Source organism: Camelus ferus, chromosome 8 (assembly GCF_009834535.1).
Source record: "Camelus ferus isolate YT-003-E chromosome 8, BCGSAC_Cfer_1.0, whole genome shotgun sequence".
In the NCBI taxonomy this organism is placed as follows: Eukaryota; Metazoa; Chordata; class Mammalia; order Artiodactyla; family Camelidae; genus Camelus; species Camelus ferus.
Genome location: NC_045703.1, coordinates 18,067,774 through 18,092,308, shown reverse-complemented (window position 1 = coordinate 18,092,308; position 24,535 = coordinate 18,067,774). Strand labels below are relative to the sequence as shown.

Below are 24,535 nucleotides of genomic sequence, written 5' to 3'. Positions count from 1 at the left end.
TAAGGCTCTGAGGCAGCCTGACCTGAATCACATAGTCACTTTCTTTGGGGTAATTTTTTAAAAACGAAATCTCATTATTTGAGAATATATGGCCCCAGAATAAGTCTTCAATATGCTGGGTCCCTAGCAGAGGGGGGAAGTTCCTGTGTCACCATAGAAATCAGAATTTTAGTCCTGGGCCTCAGAGGTAACTTACACTGGTTATAATTTTCCAAGTCAGTAGGAGACATTCTTGCAGATAATGTTCTCCATGGCCCTGGCACCATGAGAGCTGTCTAGTACCCTCTGTGAAGTTTGTCAAACTGAGGATGGAGACACGCCACTAACCCTGTTCTCAGTTCTTTGAGCCCAGTCACTACGGCTGTAGCCTGATTTGACAGCTGAGAAGAGGGTGCTTGGGACACAGATTGTTTTGAACCTTAAAAGATTTCAGGAAAGGAAGAAGGAAGGGACAGAAATGTGAGGAAGAGGAAGAAAAGGGGTAAAAGTGTGTTACCTCTGTGTGTAGTAAAGGATTAACCCTACCCAAAGGGAGGGCTGGTTTTTTCCCTTCGTCCCTGGGAGATGACCTCTGAACCCTCGGAATGTCATGCCTGATAAGAGTGTCTGAGAGTCACTGGCCACACCAATAGTCCAACAATGTGATTAAAGAGTAGGGGCTTTGGGACTATGGAAAACAGTATGGAGATTCCTCAAGACTAAAAACAGAGTTACCATATGATCCAGCAATCCCACTCCTGGGTATACATCCAGAGAAAACTCTAATTTGAAAAGTTACATGCACCCCAATGTTCATAGCAGCACTATTTACGATAGCCAAGACATGGAAAAATTCTAAATGTCCATCGACAGATGACTGGATAAAGAAGTTGTGGTGTGTATACATATACATTGGAATACTACTTAGCTATAAAAAACAATTAAATAATGCCATTTGTAGCAACATGGATGGACCCAGAGATGATTATACTAGGAGAAGTAAGTCATATAAAGACAAATATCATGTGATATCACTTACATGTGGAATCTAAAAAAAAAATGATCCAAACAAACTGATTTACAAAACAGAAGTAAACTCACAGACATAGAAAGCAAATTTAGGGTTACCAAAGGGGAAAGGGTGCAGGGAGGGATTAAATTAGGAGTTTGGGATTAACAGATACAACCTACTATATACAAAACAGATCAACAACAAGGTCCTACCGTATAGCACAGAGAACTATATTCAATAGCTTGTGATAACCTACAATGAAAAAGAATATGAAAAAGAATTTTTATATATGTATAACTGAATCACTATGCTGTACACCAGAAACTAACATAACATTGTAAATCAACTATACTTCAATTAAAAAAAGGATAATTAAGAGTAGGGGCTTTGGGTCGTGTGGTCCCAGACGGACTTCCAGAGGGGCTAGATACTGAGGTCAGCAATGTGGGTGGCCATTCACATCTATATAACTGAGCTCCAATAAAAACTCTGGACAGCAACGCTTGGGTGATCTTTGCTGGTTGGCAATACTTTGTGATCATTGTCTCACACAGTTACTGGGAAACACCAGTATGCTTTCTACACCAGCAATGGAAACTCTGTGTTTAGAATTCTCCTGGACTCTGCCCTATTCATCTGTTCCCTCGGCTCACTTAAATCTGTATTGTTTCACTATGATAAGTCATAACCAGGGTTCAACATATGTAACAGCTTCCGGTATGTTCTGTGAGTCTTTCTGGCAAATTACTGAAACTGAAGATGGTCTTGGGGGCCCTAAACTTGTACTTGGTGTCAGTGTGAGGGTGGTCTTGTGGACCGCTGTCTAGCTCTGCCCTCGGCAGCCGCCCTGCTCCCTCCATTGTGTCTCATAATGAGCCACCTGTGAGCGGTTCTCTTCTCCACCATGCCTCCTTTTTTGCCCCCACCCCACTGCTCTGTAACCCAGCATGTACATGCTATGTAAGACCACCCACCAAAACATGGCCCCTTAACCTTCCACTGTCCCCCTCCCTCCAGGAGAAATCATCTGTTCCAGCCTGGCTGCTCTCACTCTGGTTTGCCTCCTACGTGAATATACTGTCTTTACTCGGGCTGTTTCCCTTTCCCTTGACTTGAGTGTCCCTTTCCCCTCATTTCATCCAAGTCCTTACCATATGAACATTTAAAAAGAAAAAGGGAAAAACCACAATATCTTGGAAAATTTGTTTGAAATCAAGGTTCATTAAAAACTGGTAGGATCCAAGGAGAGGTAACAGTCTAATAGTGGAAGGTAATGAAAGAGGAACAGTATAGGTATCACCAGAATCCAAGCCACAAATGTCTTTTGCCTGTTTCTCAGAATGAGCTTAATTTGCTCACACTTTATTCTACCAATGACCCTCATTATCCCAGTGATAGTGTCGTGACTAGTCCTCTGTGCTCACAGCCAGGGTCTCCCTCACACCTGGACAACTGGATGGCAGTAGCAGGATGTTTGGGTAGCAGAATCATTTGTCTGTTCCAGGTTAATGATATTTCTGGATTTGAGGTCTCTTTGTGGATTTGACTGAAACATTATCTGTCCCACTTCCAATTTTCTGAATGTATTTTCTTTTCTTTGTATAGATAATAAGGAATAAAATAAAAACACAGATTTACACAGTTGTAACACCAAAGCATAGAGACATACAGACTACCCAGAACCATCACAGCTTTTGAGTTGCTGACAAAATCACCGTATTTCTTGGATCACCTGTCATAACATGCACAGCTATATCCGTGGGGCTCAGGTGTGGCTGGCGACATCAGAGACCGGTCATTTATAGTCCACAGGATACACCCTCCCTCTGAGCTGCACACTACTGCAAACCATCCTATAATGGTTTTATATTATAATTAATATACAAGTACATAATTTATATTATAAATATAATAATAGAGTTACAAAATGGATAATCACTTAAAGGCCCTTTTTGGAACAATTCTATGTCAGGCTTGCTTCCCGTGTTTCAGTTCTGTGATAAATGATCTTGTACCATTTCTGTACTTATTTGTTCATGACAAAAGCATCTTTATGATATTTTTTAAAAAACCCTTTTCACCTCTGTGGGGAAATAAAGGTTCTTAAAATGTCATGTCCTGACTTTAGCTGAATGTTTACAGATTTTTCTTGCTGCTCTTTTACCTCAATTTAGATGAGGAGGTGAGACACCTAAAAAGAGCAGGTTACTTTGTCTTGGACCTTTTGGGAGTTCTGATTGGGATTCTGGCCCTTGTATTTAGGAAAACCCCAGTTCTTCAGCCCTGGGGAAGAAGATTTCACACAGCACACAGCTTTTCCACCTCTTTTCACTTCAGAGCTGCTCCCAAGTTCACATGTCCTCAGGCAACTGTCAGGTTTATCAGATAATGTATGAACAGCTGTCAGGTTTTTGCTAAGCTCACCACTGCCTCAAACACAGTTCAGCTCCTCCTCTCTCTCAAGGGGCTCATTCTATCATATTTCTTTCTTCCTCCATCGGCATCAGCTGCCTTCTTCATTCCCCTGCCCCTGCCCAGCCTCTCTCACACCCAGAATGATGTCTTTTCCTTGTTTCATCTCCCAAAGCATCCTGCAAAGCAAGCCCCACTAACCTCCTCCATTAGGAAGACCCCTCTGCTGAAACTCCTAATTTTAGTTTCTCACTTCTCTGACCTCCAAATGAATGCAAGATGTTTACTGAATGCAGGAATTTATCCCAACTTGTGTCTGAATTGGGAGGGATGCACACTGCAACTGGTCAGTGTGACTTTGGGCAGCGGTCTTGTCAGGAGTTCTCCCTTACACTGAGCAATAGTCTACCTGCAGCCTTGGTATGTCCTTTACAGCAAAATCAAATACAACAAAGTCACAACTGATGCAGGGTTTTGCTTTTAAAGTAAACAGACAAATTCACTATTGCCCTTGAAAACTCCAGTTATCACTGAGAGATTATAGTAAGTATAGTTTTGTGTACATAGTACCTTCTTTTAGCAAATCCACCTTGGCCAGTTTTTCCCTTCATTTTGGGGAGACATTTCTATTTCTTTGGCTGAATGGCAGCTGTAGTTGTTTACTTGCAGCTAAAGGGCATTTATATAGAAAAGACGTTTTTAAATATTCAATCACGTAAATACAGAGAGAGACAAGAGGAGAGGCATCAGGGAAGCGAGACTAGTCAAGACAATGTTGGCACTCATTCCCCCAGGAGACATCTAGTCCCTGTTATACACAATGGGCTTCACATATTTAATGGTAACTCTTAGCTCTCCCCAATTATTTGTGTTACTTTTGTCACTTTGATTGAGACAGGAGGGAAGGGGGCAGGGCTCAACCACTGAAGGAGTGACACAGCAGCTGAGGACAGGACAAACCAGTTAGAACCAAGATGGTGGAAGACTGGACTTCCAGGCACATCCACAGGCACCATGACAGTTCCCAGGCTGACCATAAAAGGTCTAAAAGTGGGTGGGGTCCAATTCCTGGAAATCCCTTCCTCTTGCTCAAAATAGTTGGAATAATCCTCCTACATATTAGGATATGAAATTACTGAGCCTATAAAAACGAACAAACTTGCACCTCAAGGTCACTCTGTCTATGGGGTGTGTATCTTCTACTTTAAACACCCCACAACTCTTGGTCTCTCTCCCTCTCGCCTTTTGAGATGACCCGCATTCTGTCTATGGAATGTGTGTCTTCTAATCCGCTCTCCCTGCTGAGTGAGACAGATTGCACTCTGTCTATGGAGTGTGTATCTCTCCAAATAAACGTGCTTCCACTTTCCTATGCCCTACTCTTTAATTCTTTCCCGAGCGAGGCAAGAACCTATTCTCTGGCAACATGATGCTCCCCACTGCCTCCCACTGTCCCTCAGTGCTTTTGTTCTTTTACCAGACAACTCTGATGTTGATGCTGTGAACTTTCTGGGTTTTCTGCAAAAGAGCATAGTTTCAGGTTTAGACATTTCGAGTTCAGGTGAAAGTGGGACAACGAAGCAGAGACGATCCAGGAGGCAGACAGACAAAAGTATTAGAGCTGAACTTCAGAGATCAGAAATGAAAACCTAAACATTCAGAATCACTCTCAGGAAGGTGAGAGCCTCGGCTTCACAAGTTAGATTATGTAGTTTCCAGAGGCAGGGACTGCTCCACAGATTTCTCTGAAACCTCACATCCTGATCGCAGCTCAGCAAGAACTAAACAAGTATTTGCTGGATGTTGAGTTAATCCAAGTTCAAGGGAGCCCAGAACAGAAAAGCAAGTAATTTAGAAAAGAAAAAAAAGGGAAGGGGGTTGTCTTTGAGCATGTTGCCTTTTTACAAACAATACAATCACTTACCTCTCCACCCCACCTCTAAACAGACATGCCTGCCCACACATGCACACGCTCAACCTTGAAAGCTGATCTGTGCAGAATTCCTCAGGTGCAGGGAGGGGGACAGATAAGTGGGGGGCTCTCCACTTCACCTCTACCTGAGATGCCTTCTTTTTCATCTATTGTTCACACTGATCCTCCAAGTAAGTATTACTTGGACAAGAACATTTGCAAGAAGTGGTATCTGGAAGAAGGAGGAGGTGGAGAATGAAGGGGGAGGAGGTGGAGACGGAGGATGGGGAGGGGGAGAAGGGGAGGAGGGAGAATGGGGAAGAGGGAGAATGGGGGAGGGGGAGGAGGGGAGAGACGAAATAGGGTGGAGGAGGGAGGAAGGAGGAGGAGACAGGGAGAGGTAGTCAGAGGAGGGGGAAGAGAGGAGGAGGTTTAAAACACTGCTCTCACCCATAGGGAAAGACCAGTATGATAGCCATCTGGGCAAAAGAGGTCTCTGGCTGGGGCTGTCCAAGCCATCATTCTCAAGGTTAATAGCTAAAGGACACTCAATCTGCCTTTTGCTTCTGCTATGCTCACTAACAACCCTCTTTTTTTATTTTTTACTTTCCGTATATTTTATTGAACTGATAACATGCGCCATGGGGCTCCAGTGCAGAAGAGAAAGCAATGGGATAGCTCTGCAAGCTTAGGTTTTGTACTTTGGAAAACTGAATCTGGTTTTTCTCTTTCTGAAGTCTCATGGCAGAGAAGTCTTGATCATTTTTAAAATGTACCTGATCTATGACTCCTGTTCAGTGAAAAACCCAAATGCTCCTTTGCAAGGGAGAACAGACACATGGCAGTTGGGATGGGCGGTGAGATGTAAAAATAGAAGTTTGCACTCTAGTGAGTGGAGGCAGGACCTGGGACTGTGGTTGAGGGGTCCCTCCAGCAGGAATGGCAGATAAAGCTGAAAGGTGATGGGCAGCAGATGGGGAGTCCCCGAGTGCCCAACTCAACAACTTGGACTTTATTCTCTGGGCAAGGAAGAGCACTGGGATTCTTCGTAAAAGAACAATCCAAATGGTGCATTTAGAAGATTAATCTTGATGGAGGTGGGGGGCGGGTGGGCAGAATTAGCTCTGGAGGTGTTTCTACTCTCAGCCTTGGCTTTTCTGTCTCTACAATAGGGATGATACCAACATGGGGATGTGGCAGGAACATCTGTGCTCTAGGAGCTATGTAGCTGGGAGGTAGTGCGTCATCTCTGGCCTTACACTGCCTGGATTCAAATCCAGCTCTGCTTATAAACTCTATGACCTCAGGGAAGCTAGCATAAAATGGGGATGCTAAGAAGAGTACCTACCATGTAGGGCTGTAGTGAGGATTAAAGTTGATTCATGTGAAGTGCTTAGTGAGTACAATGCTTTTGTCCAAGTGAGAGGTATAATTAGGACCCTGTCAAGGGGAATGGAAAGGAGCAATTAAATGTGAGCAACCCTGTTAAGATGGAATATGATGACAACTGTATGTGAAAGATAAAGGAGTCTGAAGATACCAGGGAGAAAGCCCTTCTTAATGACCTAGAGAAAGTGGTGTCAGTAACAGGAACGGAGCCAGCAAGAGGACAAAAGCCAGGTTGGAGGACTCAAGTTCCTGAGCCTGTTTAGAGGTGTAATGAAGGGACAAGATGTCCACATGGATCAACTTAGAAGGGGGTCAGTATTGTAGACCTGGAACCGAAGATCAAGGCCAGGGCTGCTGTGTAGGACCAAAGTGTTTATGTGGTTGGAATCAGTGGTTGAAACTGTGACACTGACTGAGATCACTAAGAAGAGAGTGAAGAAAAAAGAGGGCAGAAGGCAGACATTTTGGGAACCTAGAAAAGTCCCATATTAACTACTATATATAAAATAGATATACAGCAAGGTTCCACTGTAGAGCACAGGGAACTGTATCTTGCAATAGCTTATGATGAAAAAGAATATGAAAAGGAATATATATAAAAATGTATAACTGAAAACTATAAACCATTGATGAAGGAAATTGAAGAAGACTTTAAAAAATGGAAAGATATCCCATGCTCTTGGATTGGAAGAATCAATATTGTTAAAATGGTCACACTACCCAAGGCAATCTACAGATTTAATGCAATCCCTATCAAATTACCCAGGACATATTTCACAGAACTAGAACAAATCACAATAAAATTTATATGGAGCCATCAAAGACCTAGAATTGCCAAAGCATTACTGAAGAGAAAGAAAGAGGCTGGAGGAATAACTCTCCCAGACTTCAGACAATACTATAGAGCTACAGTCATCAAGACAGCATGGTATTGGTACAAAAACAGACATATAGACCAATGGAACAGAATAGAGAGCCCAGAAATGAGCAAACTTTTGGTCAACAAATCTTCGACAAAGGAGGCAAGATTATACAATGGAATAAAGACAGTCTCTTCAGCAAATGGTGTTGGGAAAACTGGACAGCAGCATGTACAGCAGTGAAGCTAGAACACTCCCTTACACCATACACAAATATCAACTCAAAATGGATCAAAGACTTAAACATAAGTCAAGATACAATAAACCTCCTAGAAGAAAATATAAGCAAAACATCATCTGACTTACATCTCAAAAATGTTCTAGAACAGTCTACTCAAGCAATAGAAATAAAAGCAAGAATAAACAAATGGGACCTAATGAAACTTACAAGCTTCTGCACAGCAAAGGAAACCATAAGTAAAACAAAAACACAACCTATGGAATGGGAGAAAATTTTTGCAAATGAAACTGACAAAGGCTTGATCTCCAGAATATATAAGCAGCTCATACGACTTAATAAGAAACAAACAAACAACCAAAAATAGGCAAAAGACCTAAACAAGCAATTCTTCAAGGAAGAAATACAAATGATCAACAGGCACATGAAAAAATGCTCAATATCACTAATTATCAGAGAAATGCAAATCAAAACAATTAGGTATCACCTCACAACAGTCAGAATGGCCATCATTCAAAAATCCACAAATGATAAATGCTGGAGAGGCTGTGGAGAAAAGGGAACCCTCCCACACTGTTGGTGGGAATGCAGTTTGGTGCAGCCACTGTGGAAAACAGTATGGAGATTCCTCAAAAGATTAGGAATAGGGAATAGACTTACCATATGACCCAGGAATCCCACTCCTGGGCATATATCCAGAGGGAACCCTACTTCAAAATGACACCTGCACCCCAATGTTCATAGCAGCATTATTTACAATAGCCAAGACATGGAAACAGCCTAAATGTCCATCAACAGATGACTGGATAAAGAAGAGGTGGTATATTTTATACAATGGAATACTACTCAGCCATAAAACTGACAACATAACGCCATTTGCAGCAACATGGATGTTCCTGGAGAATGTCATTCTAAGTGAAGTAAGCCAGAAAGAGAAAGAAAAATACCATATGAGATCGCTCATTTGTGGAATCTAAAAAAAAAAAAAAAAAAGAAGAAGCAAACAAAGCATAAATACAAAACAGAAATAGACTCATAGACATAGAATACAAACTTGTGGTTGCCAAGGGGGTGGAGGGTGGGAAAGGATAGACGGGATTTCAAAATTGTAGAATAGATAAACAAGATTATACTGTATAGCACAGGGAAATATACACAAGACCTTATGGTAGCTCACAGAGAAAAAATGTGATAATGAATATATATATGTTCATGTATAACTGAAAAATTGTGCTCTACACTGGAATTTGACACAACATTGTAAAATGATTATAAATCAATAAAAAATGTTAAAAAATGTATAACTGAATCGTTGTGCTGTATACCAGAAACTTACACAAAATTGTAACCCGACTATATTTCAATAAAAAAAACACTAAGATTTAATTAACATTCAGCAAAAATTAAAAAAAGAAATTCCTTTTATAACTAGTTTTTAATGTATAAAATGTGATCTTTCCAGTGTATGATAAGAATAGGGAGGGAGTAAGCTGTCTCATGATTTTTAGGAACCTTTTTGAGTCATAAAAAGAACACTTGCTCATTGTAAATAATTCATAAAGGAAAAATTCACAGGAGAGCACAAGAGGAGGAATAATAATCCCCCCAAATCCCACTATTAACATTTAGGTATAGTCCCTTCCAAATAGCTCTATTTCTACCTCAGTGAGAATTCCAGTATTTAAAAAGTTTTGTATTCTAGTTTTCTTCATGTAGAAATTGTATGATCCTCCCACAAGAACTTTCTCCTGTCATTAAATAGTTTAAGGAAGTATCATAATGAATGGCTGCGTAGTCCTTATACACACATTCCTTAAAACTGAGAAAGCCAAGCCTGTGGTCAAGCAGGGCTTAAACATTTCTATTTGAATTTCAGAGGGAAGAGGGGCAGTAGGACTTCCTGGGACATAACACCTCCCATCTCTAGGGTGAAGCTGCTAGCTTCTGACTCTAAGGAAACATAACCATCATGTGTAACATGCAAACTGGAATTAACAAGGATAGCTGTCAGCAAAACCAAGTGTATCATTCACAGTCATTGCCAGTTAGAATTTTCTTTCCAGACACATGTCCAATCCACCTCGTGTTTGAAAGCCACTTCTAAGAAAGGGGCTCCCTTGATCTTTGGCCAGAAGACTCTAGGACCTTCCACATTCATAGTAAAGACTTGATCTCCATAGATGTTCTCAGCCTGAACAAGTGCATGAGATTACTTCTCACACAATTTATAGCCACACTAGATGAAAAAAAAAATGTGTTGATTTAATTTATTACCAGAATCTCACAAGCTAAACAGACTATTTGGGAGGAAGGAATCCATAAATTGCTCCCCTAAGCTCAGAAATTTGAGTTATCTGCAAAGATGCAATACAACAACTTCTCCCATTAAGTCTCTTGATCAAAACAATCTTACTTTGTTTACTTGCCAGAAAAGATAAGAAGGCAAATTAAAACTTTGGTGGCTTCTGATAATAAAACACAGAGGCCAAACTGCAGTAGGACCCATAAATTTCCCCGGAATCCTGCCTCATCTACTCAGTGGCAAGATAAATCCCTTAGCGAGCACGTGTGATGTGTTAGAATAAGTTATTTATCTTCAGTAGGTGCTATGAAATTGCTCAGATAGTACACAATACAGACTTTTCAAATGACAAGGAGAAAAAATTATTTTCCAAATGAATTTGGGATCCAAGGGAAATGATCTCTCTCCATGTTTCTTTATCTCAGTTGTCCAGGATTCATGTAGTTTGCTTGGTACAGGCAAGAGGCAGACTCTTTCAAAGAAGAGAGTATACCAGTGTTTGAACTGAAGCGTGAATTTGGTTCACAATGAAGGATTTTTTTTTTTTTAGATAATCATGTATTCTCTTTTGAAATTCCAATAAAGATACAAGATTTTGAAAAGACATATGAAACAAAAGAAAATAAAAAACTTAAGAAAAAAATCTTTAATTTGAAGATTAATACCGCCTCATGTTCCTGCTTTCTGCCCTGAGAAGAAAAGGCTTTGTTAAGCTGTTGGTCCAAGAAGGATGAGAGACCCTTGGAGCAGACTTGGGCCCAGCTTGCATCCTGAGGTAACTTTAAGCAATCCACAAGTGCAGAGTGAGAAATTAATGCTTATTGTTTTATGTCATTGAGATTTTATGGTTGCTTGTTGTGCAGCATTATTTCAGCAATGACTGACTGATACAATGCATGTTTATACATTACTGTCTAAAGTTCTTTATGTTCATTAGGTCATTTAATCCTCAAAACAACTCTAAGAGATAATTACTAGTATCATCATCATTTTACAGCCCTGGAAGCTGAAGCACAGAAGTTAAAGAACTTGCCTGAAGTTTCATAGCAAATAAGTGGTGGTGCACTTGAACCCAGGCCACTTTACTTCAGAGTCTGAGCCCCTGTAGGCTGCCTCTCATCACAAACTTCTAATGTTTCCATCTACCACCTTTGAAAATTCTCACTCACCTGAAGCTAGTAAGTATAATAAAGTTCATCATTGATTTAATTATCTAAATATATTAAACATTTGCTAAGTCTAATCATATTTTTGTAAACACATCTGAGATGAATGGGGCTCTCTCTTCCACTCAGTTTGTATGCCTTTGGATGAGTCACTTATTGCTCAAAGGAGACCGAGTTCAGATTGAGAAAATCTTGTTCACTTAAATAAGTTAATGAAATAGAATCTAATTATAATAGTGTCACTCAATTCCTTGAATTCTATCTGAGTTGGATGCCAAAAACACATAGTCATGCAAATTATTTTAATTTTTCATGTATTGGGTAACTTCTACTTATCCTTCTATATCTATGTCATCCTCTTCTCCCCCACTTTCTGTCTGAGGCCAAGCTGTACAGACTGTATCAGTGTGCTTTCTTGTCTTCTGGCTTCCAGCTGGGTTTGGCCAATGAAGATCCTTTGGCAGGAGATGGTAGGAAGAGAAGAGAAGGCTATTTATTTTCCTAGCTCCTTCCCTGCAAAGTTCTCTCTCCTTTCAAGGGGACCCTTGCTACACTGTTTCTTTCTGGGTTCTGGTCAATTTTCTCTCTTCTTATCCCTCCAGGCTCAAAGATGGTAACAACCTTCCTATTACTATCTCTAGGGTATTGCACTGTTTGGGGGGTTTCCCTACATCCTGCTCACGTTTATCAATAGTCCATTTATCAAACTTGCCTTGAACTTTTCTTCTAATGTGTGTATACCGTATGTTTTTTGTCATATGACTGTGGATGGTTGCCAGGACTCATTCAGTCTATCAGAGGATAACACAATTCTGCTCTTCTTTAAGTCTGTTGAAAGAAAATAATTATATACCACTGAACTTACAAAAGGACTTGTCAGACCTGGACTGTCCAGTAGAGTAGCCACAGGTCACATTTGGCTAAATTTGAAAAAATCGAAATTAAATAAATTTTAAAATTTAATTCCTCAGTCATATAAACCATATTTCAAGTGCTCCATGTTCAAATGTGGCCAAATGCTGGATGGTGCAGCTATGGAACGTTTCTACCACTGCAGAAAGCCGTGTATTAGACACTTTAGGGAACAGTGACTATGAAATTAAAAATCTATACTGGGACTGTTTTTTTAAAAATTCGTTTATAAAATGAAAAATTATTTTCCTTATATTTGTTGACCTATGAAATCAATTCAAAAAACTTTTTAAAAAATAAAAATTTACTGAAAAATAATACAGAATAATATATACCAACATAGATCAAGAAATTCTGGGCATAGAACTTGATGTTAAAATTGAATGATATATCACTTATATTTGGAATCTAGAAGAAAAAAAAAAAAGGAAAAAAGAAGACACTAAAGAATTCATTTACAAAACAGAAACAGATTCACATACTAAACAAACTTACAGTTACCGGGGAGAAAGTTGGTGGGAAGGGATAAATTGGAAATTTGGGATTTGTAAATACTAACTACTATATACAAAACAGATAAAAAAATAAATTTCTTCTATATAGCCCAGGGAACTATATTCAATATCTTATAGTCACCTATAATGAAAAAGAATATGAAAAGGAATACATATATATATGTATAACTGAACCACTATGCAGTACACCAGAAATTGATACATTATAACTGATTATACTTCAATTAAAAAAAAATTGGATGAGACTTTGGGAGACTTCAGAGGAGCTGACTATGGTTTACATGTGGAAGTGGTGTAAGATTTTGTGGCCTGAGGATAGACGATGGTAGATTTGTCTGCAACTAAAGCCAGTAACAATTAATCTCATCCCTGTATGCCTGTGCCACTTCTCCCATCAAGAAGGCAGGTCTGTCTCCCCAAATTTGGGATTTGCACCAGACTTGTGTTTTATTCCAACGAATTGAAGACAGCAGAAATGACAGTTCGGGATTTCTGAGCCCAGGCCTTCCAAGGTTGTATAGCTTCTGTTTTTAATAACGGGAGAAAACAGAGAACATCTAAAGAATCCTCATAAAGAGAGGCCATGTGGAGAAAAAGATGCTCTGGAGTAGAATAGCCTATCAAGGGATGGAGGGGGAGGCTCAGCCAGCCCCAGCCACTTTGGGCAATCAGCTACAAACCCAGACGTGCGAGGAAAGCTATCACGGATTCTCCAGTCAACACCACACGCTGCAGAGATGAGCTTTCTCTTGAGTGCTTTTTGAATTCTTCAAGAACAGAAACATAAGTATTAAATGGTTGTTTTAAGTCAATAAGTATTGGAGTGGTTTCTTACGCAGGACTGCTCAGTCTTTATTTTTTGCATTTATTTGCATGCACCTAATTATAATTTCCCATGTGTTACAGACTGAGTAATTGTGTTCCTGATCCCCCGAATCCATATGTTAAAGCCATGACCTGCCAGTGTGACTATTTGGAGACAGGGCTTCTAAGAAAGTCATTAAGGTTAAATGAGGTCATATGGGTGGGCACTTATCCAACAGAATTAGTGTCCTTCTAAGAAAAGACACCACGTGAGCTCAGAAGAAAGGCTATGTGAGGATGCAGTGAGACGGTGGCCAACTGCAAGCCTGGAAGAGAGCTCTCATCTGGAAGCAAGCCAGCCAGCACCTTGATCTTGGATGTCCCAGCCCCTGGGACTGCGAGAAATAAACTTCTGTTGTTTAAGCCACCCAGTCTACGATATTTTGTTATGGCTGTCCAAGCAGACTAAGACAGCATGTTCGCCACTGACTTTGCTGACTGCTGTACTAGGCTACATACATCCTGCATAGGTTATGACACAACTTGCTGGGAAATTGATGGGTTAGCTGGGGGCAGTGGCATCAAATACTTTTAGCCATCACCTGAGACCACAAAAGGTTACTGTTCCTTAACCACTTCTGTGCTAGGGCACTTTGTCTTATCAGGAAAGCTCTGCCTGCTGTCTTTGATAAGGCAGTGCTAGTCATGTCAGTCTGAAAAAGGCAGTAAACGAGAGAATGGGCTATTGCTGGTCGTCTTTCAGATTTAAGCCATGTGAGAGTCACAGCTCTCCTCCCTGCACATGCCTGTTAGAAGTGGGAAGTACAAAGTGGAACTCTACCAAACTCATTCCAGGTGACTTTAACTCAGCTATTGGTAATAATATTGGGATAAAGTATTAAAATATCCAGGATAAATGCTAAACTGGATGGGATGTAGAGGCTATAATTCAGTATTTTGCCAGAAAAACTAAAAAAGCCTCTTGGTTTCTGTTTTTGATAAATATGACTTGAAGCTATATCAAGACTTAACCAAATGGGATCTAATTAAATTTGTAAGCTTTGAACAGCAAAGGAAACCATAAACAAGATCAAAAGACAACCTACAGATTGGGAGACAATATTTGCAAATGATGTAATTGACAGGGACTTAACTTCCAAAATATACAAACAGCTCATACAACTCAATAAAAAAAAGACAAACAACCCAATCAAAAAATGCACAGAAGACCTAAACAGACATTTGTCCAGTGAAGACATACAGATGGCCAATAGGCACATGAAAAAATGCTTAATATTGTTAATCATCAGAGAAATGCAAATCAAAACTACAAAGAGGTATCACCTCACATTGGTCAGAATGGCCATCATTAAAGTCCACACTGATAAATTCTGGAGAGGGTGTGGAGAAAAGGGAACCCTCCTACATCGTTGATGGGAATGTAATTTGGTGCAGCCACTATGGAAAACAGTATGGAGATTCCTTAAAAAACAGCAATCCAACTCCTGGACATATATCTGGAGAAAATTCCAATTCAGAAAGATACATGCACCCTGATGTTCATAGCAGCATTATTGACTCTCTCTCTCTACACACACACACACACATACACACATACACACACACGGTGGAATACTACTCAGCCATAAAAAAGAATGAAATAATGCTATTTGCAGCAACCTAGATAGACGCAGAGATCGTCATACTAAGAGAAGTAAGACAGAAAAAGAAAAATACCATATGATATCACTTATATATGGAATCTAAAAAAAATGACACAAATGAACTTATTTACAAAACAGACTAACAGATATAGAAAACAAACTTATGGTTACCAAAGAGGAAAGGGAAGTAGGGATAAATAAGGAGTTTGGAATTAGCAGATACAAACTACTACATATAAAATAGATAAACAAGGTCCTACTATATAGCATGGAGACCTATATTCAGTAGGTTGTAATAACCAAAGTGAAAAATATTGTAACATGTGTATGAATATGTATATATATAATACATATAGGGTATGTGTATATATGTAAAATGTATATTTTATGTATGTATATATCCATATTGTGTATGGATATGTATATACATAATATGTATATTGTGTATGTCTGTATGTCTATTATGTATGTGCATAATCCATTAATTATGGATATGTATATTCACACAGAGTTACTGTGCTGTACACCAGAAACTAACACAACATTGTAAATCAACTATACTTCAGATTAAAAAAAAAAGGCCTAAAACTAATTGATGTTTATACTTGTCATACTTTCTTTAGAGTCATCTTGTTTGTGGAGCTGGATTTGGATGAAACCTAATAAAACCAACCACATAAAACTGGAGATTTCAAGAATATTTCCTTCACCCATGAACAAAGACCTATTTTGTGCCAATTTTAATACTCTAGGTTGACTTGAAGGACCTTAAAAAGGAGAGACAGATGGCTCTAAAGACAGACAGTTGAGAATGATTACATATGGACTGCTTAGGAATTTCATTTCCTGGATGAAAATTATTAAGTTTATAATTACACATTTGACAGTATTAAAATATCAACATCTGAGTGGAAGGAACTAATCCTAATTAAATAAAGATGATTTTCTAAAGTTCAGGGTATGACATCCTAGATTGCATTTTGAGAATATTTTGTCATACATCCATACCTAAGTAGATGTTCTGCTTTGAAGAGTGCAGTTTAATTTTTTGGGAATTAACAGCAAGGAAAAGAGAAAATATTTGAGTCCCTAGTAATTGTAGAGGTTACAAAAAGTGAATTCATGATTGATGTTAGGTGCATTGTCTATAGCATGCAATGTTAAGTACATCAATAAATGGAATGAATGATGAGTGACAGTGAGGAGATTTGTGTTTATGTTAAAAAAAACACAAAGATTTCTGTTATACTATAATCTTTTGAAAAAAGCTGATGCAAGTAAACATGGACATTTTTGTTTCTTTTCCCTTGAAATCATGCAAAATAGGCAACTGAGACACTGGCCAAGACACAGGTTAATAACACGAATCACCAAGCTCATTCTCACTATTGAGAATCATAAACATGCAGAGAGAACACACTTCTTAGCCGACTGTAAATTCCCAGCATGCTTTGCACAGTTAAGTATTCTAACTCTGTGATAAAAGATTAAAAATCTTTGATGAAAAAAATCATTTCATAAAAGTTGTCACCTGTGTGAAATAAGGCATCTAGATCTTCAATATTTCTTATTGATGATTTTTTTCTTTTCCTGTGACAATTATTTTATATGTTAAATAGTCTCTTTGGTTGGATAAGAGGTTCTTCTACCCTGGGAGAATGCAACACGGTTGGATTCAAGAAGAAGACAAGAGGTCTGTTCTTCTTTGGTGACGTGGGAGAAAGAGGATAGTGGTGAGAGGAGGAGAGGGGGACCTGCACAGTGTGGTGTCTGTAGAAAGACAGGGTTAGGATGGAGTTTGATTGGAGGGTAAGGATCTGGACACTTTAAAGCCACCCACTCCAGGTCTCTTAGGGCCAGTCCCGTATACTCTAAGATTCACATACCTCAGTTTGAAGAGCACTGCTCTCTATTGTCTTACATTTGGTAATCAAGCCCTTCGACTGGTTATCCGTAATGGGTTGATACGTATTGTCATAGCCTGTAGCACTAATGTATTCATTTCTGTCCAGGAAGCCAACACTATTTTACATGATTTTTATTTTTATGACTTTCATTGGGTAAGGATTCAAATTTATGCAGTTTGCTCCATCTCTCTGTACTTCGCTACATGCTTAAATATTTATTGAATCCAGGTGTTTTATTTCTCAGTAATTACCAGAACTCACCTGACTTAATTATACCAATCTGTTATTTTCAAGAATTATATTTTAAAACTTCCTTTTTCCCAGTTAATGTCTCATGTCTGTGGCTTATCTAAAACTTTTTTCAGATATTTTATAATCTTATGAAAGATCATTTAAAAGGGTTTACTGAGTTTTTTTTTTTTTTCTTATGCTCTAACAAAGCTAAATAACAAAGAATGGTATTTACAGATTAATATTTGGGGCAAATTCTAAAATGCATTTCTAGCAATGATCTCCATAGTTTTCTCATGAAGCAATCTGCTTCAGTTTTTCTAGAATTAGAAGTGAATAGTACAGTGATATAACTCCACATTCAAAACATTATTGCAGCTCTATATTAAAAACATTTTTGCTTAAATAATTAACATTTTACTTATCCATAAGAAGCCACATGAGAAAGAAAAAACATTTTTCCCCAGATGGTTCTTTTTGCATTAATATTACTAACCCAGACATCAAACACAAACAATAAGGTGTTGAAATGTGTAATTTGAGCCAAAATATCAAAGCCTTGAATGTTGAAGGGCTTTGCAATTTTAAGAGGACAGCTGGGTACGCACACAAAGTCAGCCTGGCTAAGATTCTCATCTCTCTTGTGTTTCCCTTTTCTATACAGTCATTATGTGAAATGTTTCCTTTTTTTTTTTTTTTTTTTTTTGAAATGGAAGGATGACAACAATCATTGCTGAACTTGGGAAAGGCATAGACATTTGTTTATCTGTTGTAAAGGACAGGGAAGAAAAAGAACCCAAGCGTCTTTAGTATTTATGGTGGAATCGGTTGTTTTTGTTGGCCTGGTATCCGTTTTACTTTTTTCTAGTAAACTAATGCATATTTTTCGAGGAACCACCTCTTTTTCATTCTTATCCAAGTGAAAGCAAGAGCTCCAGGGCGGGACCTATGAACCAGGTTGGCCAATCAGAGGATCAAATTCCTCTCGCTCTGTGATTAGTTCAGGAAGGGCACGTGCTCCAAATTGGTTCAAGGAGATAAATCTGGGGACTTTTATAGAACTGTTGGGAAAGAAGGAAAAAAAAAGTCATCTTTACCAGGAATTGCTGGAATTACTACATGGAGGTAACATCCAAAAGGAAATTCGAGCGGACATACGGCAAAGGAAGATGAGGAGACGAAAGGGAGCAGAAGAGGGGAAATGGTGAGAGGCAGGGGGAGGAGGACCTGGCTAGGGTATTTTAACCAAAAATTCATTCCTCGCTTAAGACATTATGAGTTAGGTTTTTCTGTCACTTGCACCTGAACGGGTTCTAATACAAAATCTGTCAGGCTATGATCACGTTCAAAATGGGGCAGTTTATCAGATGTGCAGACCTTCTAAGGGCCAGGCTGATCCCCAGGGACACGCAGGGATCAATCAGACAGCACTGTTCTGTACAGGGAGCTGCTCCAAACACTGGAACTTTTTTCCAACCTCCCAGTGACAGTTATAGAATCTCTGGGTTGTTTTTTTTTTCCTAAGCAAGATGTCCTTTTATAAAGATTTTTGCAAGTAAGGGGAAAAAACAGGGGGAGGGAATCCTGACTGTATTGTTACTATAAGGCAAACATATTTCTTAACTCCTAGAGAAATAGCGCTTAAAAAAAATTTTTTTTTTTGGACATGAAGAAGAAGGACCATTATTATCTAAATGATAGCTTTAGGCAGCAATCCTTAAAGACCAAAAACTGTTAGTGGAACTACCCAGCTGAAGTTGTACATATTAATTCTGACAGAATATCAGATGATTGGTAAAATATTAGATTACACTACCAGGCACTCCAAATATAGCTTTTATATATCATATATATTATTATATATATAATTTTTCGTGGAGAGGCAACTATTTTAGATTGTTACTGGCTTACACATGAAGAGGTTTATCTGCTTAAGATTTCTCTTTACTATTTCAATAGGATCCCTGTGTCGACCAAACATACATACACCCCATATCAGTGGAAAAGAATGATGCTCTTCATACTCTATTTAATATAAATTGTGTATCTTAAAGCCTCTCGAAACTACTGTAGACTTATGACTGAAATATTTTAAAAGAGTAGATTATCTGTTCCCTTTTTGGAAGAGACGGACAAGCAGAGATGCCAGCAATGAGCCCAGTGAATTCATGTACATGGAAATGTCTGTAGTACCATAGGGTGAGAAAATAATATCATTTAGAGAATGAAAGTGAGTGGATCTTCTTACTGCTCAAAGATAGAGGTTGTCAAGACCTGTGTCCACCTGTAAGATGGACTGTTGTGGACACCTTCCTTCCTTCCTTCACCCCAGCCCTGGACATCCCCCACCACTCACTCCCTGGCAAAAAGCCAGGGCAGGGCAGTCCACTGAATCTACTAGCACTGTCCCTGTTCTATGCAGAGCTCCTTGGGGAGAAGTGAGGGACGCTCCTTCCTGCACAGACTCAGCCGTGCACGTCCCACAACACATGGCCCGGACTTTGAGGTCTTTAGGAATCAGCTCTGTCTAATCACACCCTCAGCCCTTTCCACCCACAGTGCTGGGGTGGCCGGTCCAAAGAGGTTCTAGTATAGGTTGTGCACTGAGTCCAGAACTGGGGTTTGCTCAGCTGATTAAAGCCCCAGCACTGAACATGGTCACCAGGGCAAACTCTCCATCCTCATAGCAAAGTGCATCTTAGGACTTCATTACCCTTGCTGGCTTCTGGCCTCCACTGGGGCTTTTGAGGACCACCAGGCCACTTTGACAACTTTGGCCCTGAAAGTGGAGGAGTCAGAACTGGACACTGACTGGCTATGAAACACACCCCGTCCTCACACAGAGCCAGAGCCTGGGGCTAGACACCATGAACACACAGTTATCTCCTCCCTCAGCACCTGGGTCCCTATTTCCTTTATATTTGTATCACACAAGGGACAATTTGGGAATTTTTCTCCCCCTAAAGAAAGGCAGCTCCAAAAGGAAGCTGACATTTTCATCATTAGAGAATAGTGCCAATGATTTTTAAGTAAACTGCTTCCAGTTTAAAAGAAAATAGAACAATATATATATCGTACATTTTAAAAAGTCAGGCAGAGTTAAATACCTTTAATATTAAAACTATGATGAATGCAGGTTTTGAATAATTAAGAGGCACCCTCAACAGTCCCTGAGATCTTCATTATAGAAGCACAGGAACACCAATACGGGAACATCCCAATTAATAGAAGCCTGACTAGGAGATCACTTGTTCTACTTATGATGTATTCACAGGCACCCTGCAGGATCTTCAGAATTTTACAAAGCTGCCATAACTTTGCCCTCTGGGAGCCTTCATACTAGTAAGTTGGAAGAACGCCATTGTCATGACCACCACGGCGTAAGCCTGACACTCCCCACTGCTATCAGTGTTTTCGCAGATGATGTCTGAATTTCCTACATCTTTCACTGTGGGTATCGGGAGGGCATGAATGTTGAAAAGAACAACTTGGGGAATGCACAAGTGTAGAACTGGGATTTATGAGCCATGTTCAGAAAGAGTGATTTTGGCTGGAGCAGCGACTTCCACAGGGCTTTGTTCAGGTGTTTCAGACACTTTGAAAATACCCACTGGCACAAGGGGAGAGGGCATGGAGTGAATGAACTATGATCGTCTAAGACAACACTATTTCTGTGTGCTAGGTTTCCTGCAGACCATCTTCATGATTTGGCACCTTCTTTTTTAGTTATAGATACATTCATTAGCATCAACTACTAGGGAGCTATCAATTTAGCATCTGTTTTATAAGAAGACCTTGAACATGTTTCCTCTTATATAGAAGGAAGTCTATAACAAATTAAGACCATATGGGCTTTGGAACCAGACTGATGCCCTGCCACTTACCTGCTCTATGACTTTGGGTAAGTTAAATAACCTCTCTGTGCCTTGGTTTTCTCATCAGTAAAATGAAGTTAGTAATAGAATTTCCTTCATAAGCTTGCTTTGATGATTAAATGCACTAATACAGGTGTTGGCAAACTTTTTTGGTGAAGAGCCAGACAATAAATAGGTTACGTTTCATAGGACATATAGTCTCTGTTGCAACTACTCAAGCATGCCATTGGAGAGTGAAAGCACCTGTAGACAATATGTAAATGATTGGGCATGGCTGTGTTCCAATAAAACTTTATTTACAACAACAGTCAGTGGGCTGAATTTGACTGGCAGGACATAGTTTACCAACCTCTGGGGTACTTGTGAAATGATACTTTGGCCCACTGTAAGAACTCAATAAATATTAGCTTTTTTTTAGCATGATCATCATCCTGTAGACCCTCACTCATCCCAAAAGGGATTATAGATCCTATTGGATCCTATTGTACTTTGTAACTCTCAGAGTGTTATGTGGGCTTTTATGTCAAATCTAAGCATTTCCTAAACTTAGGGTTGCAAATCTTCCACTAAAGTCCCTCTAATGGCAGAGAACAGTGAACTCCCGTCCCATGGTTCTCGGAGTGGTAATAGCTCTAGAAAGCAAAACATGTGTTTTGAGTGTCATATTTAATCTTAAAAATTCATATGACTTTGGTATCTTACTTCTTAGTATATTTATGTTTCTTTCAAACAAAAAATGGTGATTTAAAGCATTTGTCACTAAGTATAACTGACCATGCTTGCCAAGCATCTTTTGTTTTTTCATAACACATACAGTTGTACCAGTTTGAGAAACATGGCCTATGATGACAGGAATTTAAAATTTGAGTTCGGTTATCTCCTTAGGGATTAATACCCTTAGTAGGCTATGTGGCTCTTACAACTTTCTCAAACACAAGGAGAAGGAATGAATTTAGGAAACATGGACACCGAGGACTTCACTGACAAATGTAGGAAACTCCAATCATTGCCTACCATCTGGCAGGGGACAAAGGGCATGTCTTGGCCCCTGCAGCTCTGGCCTCACGGCTCAGGAATGCTGAGGACACACCCACAAAATCGGCATGTGCCCAATGGGCCATGACTAATAGAAACTGCTTGGGGTTGATCTGAGGAAGTCCTGAAAAGTAAAATAAGAATAGTGTGTGCATAAGAGACATCGCTGGTAAGTTAAGCCATAGAAAGCTTTCAAAATTTGGCCATTTTGAAGTATAAAAATGTCCATTTCTATGGTTCAACCTAATCTTTCCTCCAAGTTTATTAAGCAATATTGTGCACAGCACTGGTTTTTTTAAGTGAAATACTACCACTGTAAATCATAAGAAGAATAGTACTTTCAGACTCATTAAAAAGTACACCCAGAATGAAGACTGTGGAAAGACAAAGTAAAATTTAGTGGGTAATGCTAAATGATGAAATTTAGTAGATTGTTAAAAATGACAAGGACGTTTTGCCTTTAGTGGCCTAAGGTATTGCCCTGCGATCATGGTTCATAGTCAGAATCCTTTCAATTTTGAGAAATGTCCCTGTGAGTCCCTCTTGGTGCAGCAGGTGTTAAGAAATAAAACATCAGGACCAGAAGACTAAGCCTTGGGCATTGCATGACAGTGCTTGGAAAGATGAAGTCCCCTGTGCTCTTCAAGGCCATAAGCCAAGTGCATTTATTCAACCATTTTATCAGTCCAAGATGGAGGAGAAACAGATGTTATTTCATTCCTCTTCTGTTTTGATCAATTCCCAGACAATACAGTTGTCCCTTGGAATCCAGGAGGGATTGGTTCCAGGACCCTTGTGGATACCAAAATCCACTGATGCTCAGGTCCCTTATATAAAATGGCATAGTGTTTGCATATAACCTACACACATCCTCCAGTATACTTTAAATCACCTCTCAGTTACTTATAATACCTAATACAATGAAACTACTGTGTAAATAGTTGCCTTCCAGGGGCAAATTCAAGTTTTGCCTTTTGGAACTTTTGGAATTTTTTTTTCCAAATATTTTTGATTCGTGGTTGGTTGGTTGAATCTGCAAAACAAAACCACAGATATGGAGGGGTGACCATACTCTGAAGCCATCTGATGAATTTCTGTTAACATCACCATTTCCCTCAGTAGGCAGCTTAGCTGAGTGCTCATGACAGATTTTCCAGACTCATCTTCAAACCAAGATGCATTCTTTCCCAACACTCAGTTCAATTCTAATTTTTATCGTAAATCTTAAGTCTTACACAGGAGTGGAACCACACAGAGACAGAGAAAGCAACCAAATTCAATAACATGTATGACACAGAAGAGCAAAAGTAGAGTGTGTGCTTTAAACTTTGCAAGTTAGGGTAGCACTTTCATTGTGAATCAGCTCTACCTGCTTCTTTTTTTCCCCAGTTGGTAAGTTTTTTTTAAATTGCCGTATAGTCAGTTTACAATGTTGTGTTAATTTCTGGTGTACAGCATAGTGATTCAGTTATACATATACACATATATTCCTTTTCATATTCTTTTTCATTATAGGCTATTACAAGGTATTGAATATAGTTCCTTGCAGGACTTTGCTGTTTCTCTATTTTATGCATAGTCCTACTTGCTGCTTTAGATTTAAATTCCCAGATCAGGATGTGGATTGAGTGGAGAGGAAAAGTGGCAGCTCAGAAAGCACAGGTTTGGGTAATCAAGGAGGGAAGCAGAGTGTGTGTCTAAGCACACATGAGGGTTTCCGTGTTCAGTCTGGTACAACTTAAGTAGCCTTGGATTTCAGATATGTCACCCTCATTCTGACTTGAATTTTATGACTTGAAGCTTCAACTGAGTAGGCAGAGAGAGAAAAAAAACTAAACCAAACAACAGCCAAACCAAGTTCAGAAGGATCTATAAACAATTAATAAACCAAGGGTCTTCTGATGGAAACAACCGTGAAGTTCACAAATAGCTTGGCCTCCCACTACATCAGAAACGTGATCCAAATGGAAAAACACTTTTTAATTAAACATTTTACTCAGACACAGAAATCAGAGGAATAGTAAAGAAACCACTTAGATTCAGTACTTTAAAAAATTTTTCCATCCTTGCTTTATCTACCCTTTTTTTTTGTTGAGGTATTTTAAAGCAAATCATAGTCCTGTATCATTTTTCTCCCATATATATACTTCAGTGTCCGTCTCTTAAAAATTAAGGATATTTCTTTCATAACTACAATGCCACTTGGGCAAAATTTTAAATGGCAATTTATCGCTTAAAGACCAATACTTGTATTTATTGTTCATTTATATTCTGCTACATTGCAAAAATGCATATGAGAAAAAGATAAAACTGAAAAGAAAG

The 24,535-nt window shown here is 39.1% G+C and overlaps 1 long non-coding RNA gene across 1 annotated transcript; it reads left to right on the top strand.

The window, feature by feature from the left end:
• Positions 1–2,024: 2,024 nt before the first annotated feature.
• Positions 2,025–23,908, top strand: LOC116665279. The gene is made up of 3 exons (XR_004321814.1): positions 2,025–2,107; positions 11,735–11,740; positions 23,894–23,908. It is a non-coding gene; the product is annotated as an uncharacterized LOC116665279 (long non-coding RNA).
• The last annotated feature ends 627 nt before the right edge of the window (positions 23,909–24,535 follow it).